This window comes from Panthera pardus, unplaced genomic scaffold (genome assembly GCF_024362965.1).
Source record: "Panthera pardus isolate Hobbes unplaced genomic scaffold, ASM2436296v1 HiC_scaffold_12, whole genome shotgun sequence".
Taxonomy (NCBI): domain Eukaryota; kingdom Metazoa; phylum Chordata; class Mammalia; order Carnivora; family Felidae; genus Panthera; species Panthera pardus.
This window is the reverse complement of record NW_026526677.1, coordinates 113,763,824-113,773,088: the sequence shown is the minus strand read 5'-3', so window position 1 is coordinate 113,773,088 and position 9,265 is coordinate 113,763,824.

Sequence of the window (9,265 nt, the reverse complement as noted above, 5' to 3'; positions counted from 1 at the left end):
TGTAAGATGAATGCAGAGAGCAGTTTAGCAAATACTCATTCTATCCAACTATAGCAGCCAAAAGATTGCCTTAGAACCAGAATCGTGTTCTGAACCCAGAAATATTTGCTTTTTCCCCCTGGAGAACCCAGGATCTTTTTTAAAACGCTAACTTGCAGTTTGAAGCAATTTGGGCGAAGAATATAAGCCCCAGCAGCAGAGACGAAGCCGCCACTTTTGGGTTTATAATTATGTCTCGCGCTTGTTGTTATTATAGTTCTTGAGGTGTAATCACGCGCCTGGTCCCACGAAAGGCCGAGGATCACAGGACTCAGAAGGTCTCAGAACGTCTCTAAGGAGACAGGAGTTTAAACTTTGGCAAACAACTGCTTACCCTACAGTTTTCTTCTAAAATACCCAGGAAAAGGGAGGACACATAGAGGTCCACTTCTTTCGCCTTTTTAAAAATTCAAGTACAATGAACATATAATGCTACATTCGTTTTGGGTGCACAGCACAGGGACCCAACAATTCTATACATTGCTCAGGGCTCATCGCGACGAATGTCATCCCCATCCGTCACCAAACAGCATCAGTACAATATTATTGGTTATATTCCCTATGCTGTCTGGGATTAAGAGGTACAGATGTCTAGTTATAATGTTGTGAATAAATAGTATTTTATCAAAGTCTTTTTTGGTTATGGTGTAACCCTCTGATATACGATTCTCCTCAGTTCTTCCTTTTCTTGCCCCTTTTGGGAGTTCTCTGAATCTTTTTTTGAAGGGGACTTTTTAAAAAAATTTTTCTAATGTTTATTTTTTTGAGAGAGAGACAGAGCGCGAGCAGGGGAGGGGCAGAGAGAGAGGGAGACACAGAATCCGAAGCAGGCTCCAGACTCTGAGCTGTCGGCACAGAGCCCGATGCGGGGCTCGAACTCACGCACCGTGAGATCATGACCTGAGCTGAAGTTGGACGTTTAACCGAGTCACCCATGAGCCTGGAAGGGAACTTTAAACCTCTAGCTTCTCTACATACACAGCAACCAAGCAATCAGTTCTTGTTTCTGGAACGTGTGCCCACAGGTTGAAGGTGAGTCTCAGCTGTGCTGAAGATGTTTGTTCCAGGACGAATGTAGTGCTTTCCCTAACAGGGATTTTGGCGACCGAGGTTTTTCTTCAACTCATTACTTTTTCATGCACTCTTCTATATAAACGAATCTGCTCCTTCACTCTTTCGACATAGTGCTTCCTTCCCAGAACCATGACATGCTCATGTTTCCTCTCTGGTTGGTCCTCTGCTCAGGTCAGTATCCCCCATCTGGATGTAGACCCAGATCTGATGACAGGGCATGAGAAAAGGCCCAATGGTAGCGTTCATGGGCGGTTGGAAGGGCTGGTGACTCGGTTCCTGGGATTTGCCCAACACCACCATTTGCAAACTCTGCCAGATCATTCTTGTCTTTAAGGCTCTGTTGTTTCCCATGTGGTTTCTAGGTTTTCATGCTTACTCATTTTGTCCTCTTCTCAGACAGAGTGGAGGAGGGCTGTTCCTTTTTGTCTACTCTTCAAGGCCAAAGGATGCTGAAGGTCAACATCATGTATGAGCTGGTTGTCACCTCAAGGCACACAGATTGTGCCAACTCTGATCACTTGGTTGTGGACTTCCTGGCCTCCTGTCTTGAGAAAGACTTTTGATAAATGTGATGATACAAGTACCAGTCACTGTGCCAAGGGAGTGGAACGTGGGGGGAAACCCTAGCTGTGGGAATCAAGAAACTTCCCGGAGGAGGGGCTGTCTGGTGCCCTAAAGCACGTGAAGGAGAAGGCCTGGTAAAGTGGACAGGATGGTAGAAGGAGGGAGTTCCCGGTCTCAGGAAGTTACAGGAGAATATGGTTCAGTGAATTGATAGAGTAAAGGAAGAGAAAGAAATGGTATCTGTGAGGTAGAGGAGCCAACTCAGAAGAGAAATGAAGGGAAAAAGAGCTGAGCATTAAGGCTAGAGACCTACCATTAAGGTCAGTATGGGCAGTTTCAACCTCAGGGAGGAAAAGTAGAGCTAAATTAAAGGGTTAGATAAGATTTGAGTTGGATAATTGTCAATAGGCACACATCGAATCGGCTGGCACATTTGAAAAAACTTGGAATGGGCACATAGAAAACTAAGCAATGAAAAGTAAAGCAACAACTAACTTTTAGAAAAAAACCTTTTTAGGAACAAAAGTTCTATGTAAATGGAAAGTTACTCACATTAAACTATTTTGACTTGGAAGTAGATGATCATTACATAATAAAAAATGTAAACTGTTGATTTAATGAAAAAAATTAGGATCTGAGTAGAGAGGGAGTGAAAAGAAGGGGTGGAGATTACACACTTGGAAAAACCTGAAAGGGTTGCAATATCGTGGGTTTCTCGTGCAGCATATGCACCTTGCAGGTCTGATGTTTATGGTTGCCGTTTTCTGTTCATGAAAACTTTCTCTGCATCACAAAGTGGAGCAGCTGCAGATCAGGGGCCAGGGTGCAGGCGGGTGCCTTTCCGTGGGCGCCGGCGGTAGGCTTCAGGTCCAACATGTTCCTCGAGACGGTCTGACACTGCAGGGCCGGACGCGAATGCTGTAAGTCTCTTCCCTTCTGTGTTGTTGGAAGACATAACTGATTTCTCACAAAACCCTTTCTTTCTGTGTCTGGACATGACTTCAGGATTTTTTTCCACAAGGCAGCACTCCAGGAAACAGCCCCTCAGTGACTGGAGTTGTTCGTCCAGGAGAAATCTGTTTGCCTTCCTGAGTCAGTGAGGACCTTATCCAATGTAATTCTTAGTTCTAAACATTAGCATTCTGGCAAGATTTGGCTTCTTCCCAGCCTCAGATAACTACGCAGATCACAAAGTGCTTTCACGTGTACTGTTTTATTTACCAGCATAACAACCCTCTGAGCGATCATATATTAAGTATTTATTATGTTCCAGGCATTTTAAAATATAACTTTAGTCTTTCTAGGTGAGCATTGTTATATCTAGTTTCCTGATAGGAAAGCAGGCTTAGAGCGGTGGCTTGCAAACGCTCACCCGTTGCTGAATACCAGAACCACGAGTACAGCTTGGACCTCTCCGTGGCAAACATTCCGTGTCTTTTGAGCACTGTTGCTACCTGCAGGCGTCCAGCATTGGAGTAAATTCTGGCCCATAAGCCAGATGTCTGGTGGAAGGTTGTTGTCCAGTAGGATTTTCGCCCTCCCCATGGTTCTACTCGCTGTGTGCATGCACGCACATGTGCACGTGTGTGTGCGTGTGTAACCCTCACTTCTTTCTGGCCCTTGAAACCCTCCAGGGTCTTCTATGTGGCCAACCACAGAGTTGAATAGTCTCGCAGGCACAATTATTTTCTTACGAGTCCCTTGGAAAGACCTGCTTGTAGAAGTGGAAAATAAATTTCCAACTGTGTTCTTCACCTGTGCGATGACTGCTGACAGCCGCTGAGTAAGGCTAACTAAAGAGCATATGGACGCCTAACCTGACATTAACAAGGCATCGAGGTGATAACTGTGCAGACATCCCTTCTTAGTGTTCTAGACTCTGTCATGCTGTAGCTAAAGAACTGGGATCCTTACTGGAAAGGTGTGTTTTACAATGGAAACATGGTTATTATATCTAATCTTCTGTCTATCCCATCTTGAGGTCTTCCAAAGTTAGATTTCCAGGTCCTTCCTTCCATCGAAATTGTAATTTTCCTTCCTTCCTCCCTCCCTCTCTTTCTTTTTCTTTCTTTCACAACTAGAATGTATCACTATATATTTAAAACTTTTTTTAACATTTATTTATTATTGAGAGAGAGAGAGAGAGAGAGAGAGAATGAGCAGGGGAGGGGCAGAGAGAGAGGGAGACACAGAATCCAAAGCAGGCTCCAGGCTCTGCGGTGTCAGCATAGAGCCCCATGTGGGGCTCGAGCTCACAAACCATGAGATCACGACCTGAGCGAAGTCAGACGCTTTACCGACTGAGCCACCCAGGCGCCCCTAATGTATCACTATATATTATAATTGTTTTTTTTTTTCTTTAAAGAATTTCCAGGACAGGCACCTAGATATTAGATGCGGTTACCACGAGAGCTGGGAGAGTTTATGTGGGACTGTTTCCTTTTCCTTTGTACTTTGATGTAGTTTTTAATTAGGAAAAATGTTACAAGAATGTATCTTACTTCAGACTGTGCTTATTAATACCCCCACAGCAACACACATGCGCCAGGTTAGGCCTGAATCTATAATGTTTTTACGTTAAGGAAAAACAGACACACGATGCAATCAAAAGCCAAACTCAGAGGAATTTTTAAGCAAAACCAGGCCTGTTTGGAGGTATCTATATTCGCAAATCTCATTTGTACGACATCTGTAACTACTTCTTTGTCAATTAGAAATATTTCCTTAGGGAGCTTTGAGGGAACATGTGAGAAGCCCTGAGTGTAAGGGAGGAATGTTCTAGAGTATTACTATAGGGATAGGAGATTAATGGCCCCTGAGAACCCTTTTAACTCCAAGTTTTACTAAATGCCTTTTAACAGGCAGGCAGGGACTAAAAAAAAAAAAAAAAAAAAAAAGAAAAGAAAAAGAAAAAGCAAGGAGGAACCTTATATTTCTAGTTTTGATTCTACCTCGGGGAAAATCATTTCTGGTAACTAGCATTTAACTTATGCAGCAACTTTCTTTGCTTGAGGCTAAGACTGGATCATACGCTACATGGTGCTTTTCAAGGGCAAAACACCCCTTCTCCAATTGCTACAAACGTTCCTCCTGTTTCCTCACATGCCCGGGACATAGATGAACGGTCTGGCTGATGTGTGGAGTCCAAGCCTTCTGCCTGAGCTGCAGATTCGTAGCTCGGATCTACTTGGTTTTACGGCCATGAGCACCTCCCTGCGTGTCCAGAGCACAGCAAGGCGGTCGGAGGACCCCCGTGTCCACCCCCAGGCTCCACGCGTCGCAGGGAAGGGACGGGGCTCTGCTCGGAGTCGTACTCATGGCTGTGATTTGTTCCAGAGAAAAGTCAGCACAGGGGAAGGTGGAAAGGCCACGTCCAGGGGGAGCCAGGTGCACGTTTGCAAGGGTACTTCCCGGTGGAGTCCCATAATACCCTCTGGAATCTCCTCGCAATACGCGTGCCGTGTTGTCGACCCGGGAAGCTCCTGGAAGAGTGGGTGACGAGCCCCCTCTGCCTGCCTCTGCCAGGCGTGCTTTCAAATCCCAGAAGGAAAGCGGGTGTTCCGCGTAAGCCAGGCTGTTCGCACGGTTCCAGCCCGGAGGGCTTTCTTATCCATTAATGGAGGGAATCCTTCCAAAATGTAAGTTTCTAGAAGCCAGCCAGCCGACGGCCAGCCGTGCTGCACAGCTTTCTAAGGCTGCCATGTTAATGCTCTCCCGGCAGGTCCTTTACGCACTTTCTGAAAAAGAGAAAAGATGGTCCTTTCTCTCTGCACCTGAACGCCCCACACGCACAGCGTCTCGCAGCCCTTCGAGCTGCCTTCCCAATGGCTCTGGTCCCCTGTGTGTCTCCTGCGGTACCATTGCTCCATTTTCTGTCCTCTGTTCCTTGGGGACAGCCTGGCTGCCCGGGTTCTCCCGGAAGGGAGCCAGGGTGGTGAGAAGGACGAGTTAGCAGGGAATGAGCTCCGAGGAGCTGAGAGGGTTGGCAGACAGGTGACCGGTCCCCCGGCCCGGCCTCCTGCGCCCTTGGCAGAGAGCATCACGGCCTCCTGTCTTGGGCCTGCCGCAGGGGCATTCCAGACGACCACCCTGGCTCCCCCGGCTTCTTCCTGGAAGCAAATGGCCTTTCCAGAGTCTTGACTCTCTTCTGGCCACAAGTGTATGAAACTAGAAATAAATCACAAGAAAAGGGCTGGAAAAAACACAAACACGCGGAGTCTAAACAGCATGATACCAAACAACGAAAGTGTCCATGAAGCGACCAAAGAAGAGACAGAGAAATACATGGAGACCAAAGAAAACATACAACGTATTCTGTGCTTGACTTTCCCTTAGGTGGACAGAGATTGTAAACCCTCCTGGTATTTGCACCGCAAACATCCCAGATCACCTTGGCTACGCAAAGCGGGAAGCAGAGCTTGCTGGACAGAAGTGGTGCCGAACGCCCTTCCTCGGCAAGGAGACGCCACGGATGTGAGTCAACGCCTGAGTTCACAGCGGACGTAACCGTCGCCTGCGGTCCTGGGTTGTATTTGTGTGCAGGCCGTTCGCTGATCCCGCGTGAAGTCTCGGTCAACGTGCACCTCACAAGCGCCTGTTTTTGTGTGGGACCAGGCTGACCCCTGGGAACACCCCAAAACTCTCAGCATGTGGGACTTTGCAAGCCGCAAGGGGAGGCCTGGCCTTCCCCCAACCCGCCCTCGTTTCTAGTCTGCACAGGAGGAAGCGTGCGACCTTTCATTCCTAGAAGAGTTTCCGGACTGCTTCTGCACCGAAGTATGTGCCCACCAAACGAGGAACCCTGTGCCTCTCTGGAGAATAACTCCGTCCAGGAAATTGCAGTTTTACGAGGAAGCACGGTGTCCCTGGGCAGGAGTGAGCGGGTTGGAATTGAACAACAGACCTTCTCGGAGGGGTCCGGCGTTGTTACCATTAGATTCCGGTAGGAATGCAAGTTAGGATTAATTTCCTCAAACAGTAATTAAAGTGTTGATGTGTAGAGTCCATTTCTCACAATTTATCTCCACAGTTGATAATTTTATTCTTCTTCCAGTGTGGAGGGAGAAGAGGAGGAACACGTGGCTTTATTCATAGGTGAGGGATTTCGGTGAATCCGCAAAGCTACAGAAGCCTAGAAGGCAGGTGCGACGCACCGAGTCCCGTGTTCCCTACCCACACCGTTCTGGCGCCCTCCTCCCCTGCCCCACTTTTATTGTTTTGCACTTTTTATTCTTTTTCATTTTGCTTTGCCACTCTTGTTTTAGGTGTGGCAAAGTTCTCATCACGTGAAAGCCACCTTCGTAACCACTTTTTAAGTGTTCAGTATTGTTAACTACCGTGCCCATTGTTATAGTGCTGTCGTTACACAGCAGACCAACGACTTTACTCTGGTCAAGCTCATACGGATAAAAACAGGCCAGGGCGCCTGGATGGCTCAGTCGGTTGAGCGTCCGACTTCGGCTCAGGTCATGATCTCACTGTTCGCGGGTTCGAGCCCCACGTCGGGCTCTGTGCCGACAGCTCGGAGCCTGAAGCCTGCTTCGGATTCTGTGCCTCCCTCTCTCTCTGCCCATCCCCTGCTCATATTCTCTCTCTCTCTCTCAAAAATAAATAAACATTGAAAAAAATTAAAAGAAAAAACAGGCTAAGCAGTGTGGCACATACTGTTTGCCCAGTCCTGTGTAATGGTCAGAATTTTTAGAGGGCAGATAACAAATGTTTAAGAATTCTCTATTTAGTTCAATACAAAGTAGGAGACTTGGCCAACTTTTCGATCTCATTTGTGGCAGGCAAATGAGGTTTACATTTATGTGGCTATTACTTAAAGGTAAAAGGGCCAAATTATAGGATGGTGGTTCACGCGTGGCCGTGGACCGGTTTGGAAAGTGGGAGCGTCACGGAAAGGGCCAGCCCTGGACTCCAGTCCGTGCTCCGTGCTTCCCGACCATGGGGAGGTGGGAACACGTGGCCTGCTTCCCTCCCGCGGTGTTGTAGGATGAGATGCACCACCCGTCATTTCTAGCATCAACGCTGACACACAGCACACACTCAGTAATACTTAGAAATCAACTGAACGCTTACTGTGTGTCAGGACTGTTCCAGAGCTTTAACATGTTAACCTAATTCTCCAAAAATAAATGAAAACCTAAGAGAAAGGTGCCATTATTAGCGTCTTTTTGCCAGTGAGGAAACTGAGGCACAGAGAGGGTAAAATAATGCTTTCCCAAGTCACACAGCCTTGGAGACATTGGAGGGAGGGAGATATGAACCCAGGCAGTCTGGCTCTAGAACCTTCCTGTTAACTAATACTCTAACATTTTAAGTACAATCTACCCTCATGCATTAATCATTCAAGGGCCTTTCTCCAGGGGCATGAGGTAGACACCCAGGGTGTTCAGCCAGGCTGGGAGTGGATGGGACATGTAGGCAAGTAATTAAGGGACATGCTGGTGACCTTGAGGACAGGGAAGTCGGCTTGGGATTTACTTGGTTGGTAGGTAATGGGGACCAATTATGGCATCAAAATGCTCCAGATCCCTACAAAGGAGTAAGATATGTGTGGCCCTCAAGGACCTTCTGGTCCTTGGAGCTGGCTCAGAATTCACTGCGGTGAGGACTGGACATTGTGGGAGAAGTCTACGTGAAACACGGTGGGGCCAGGAGGCTGTGTGATGGCGCTAAGAGCGGAGACAAGGACAGACACATGCTTGAGGTGGGCGGTGACTCTGAGTGAGCAGATCCCAAGAGGGCGGTGACCTGAGGGCCTGTCATGGGGGTGCTGAAGGCAGGCACGGTTTCTGGAAGAAGACAGTGAAGTCAGCTGCGCTGGAAGCATCTGGAAGATATCCAGATGTAGATAAAAGACCCCACGAAGGAGACATCTGGTTTCGGTGACCACTTTCTCTCCAAGATGAGTCCATTAAAGGCCATGTTACTGATAAGGAGAAAAAGGGGTCCCGACTTCACCCCGTTATCTCCCGTTAGTTTAGCCTTGCCATCGTCACTGGGGGCTCAAGGGATGGTAGGAGGCGAGATGTGGTTCGCACAGGTAAGGGGTGGGGAGCAATTGCAGCAATCCCCCCCTCCTCCTCCCCCCCCCCCCCCCAGGCTGGTGGACAGTCTCTCTTCACTTGGATTTGCTCTCTGGAGGAAAAGCAGAAGTGTTTTCAGCTGGGGGATGAGCAACTTTTGAGAACTCAGGTATTTGTGTAACTTTCATCTGAAGGCGATTTATCGAGACAACATTTCTTGTATAAGAGGCAAAGCTCTTGGGGTTGGGGAAGCGGTAGGGACAGAGCCAACCCCTCTCCCCTGGGACTTCCGTTAGTGAACACCTGCACCGGTGCCTGGGGTGAGAGGATCTGGGAACACAGACTGTAAGGGCAAAGGCCCTGTGGTAGGAGCAAGCTCACTTCACTTGAGTGAGCACTTCTATGGAAAAAATCATGAACTGCTCTGGACATCATCCCCTCAGGCCTTGAATTTCAGGAAGGGGCCCTGAATTTCTTAACTAGTAAGGCAACGATTTCTCTTGGATTTGCCACCCTGTTAATGTGGCGTGGTTCTAGGCTGGATTTGTAACACCAGA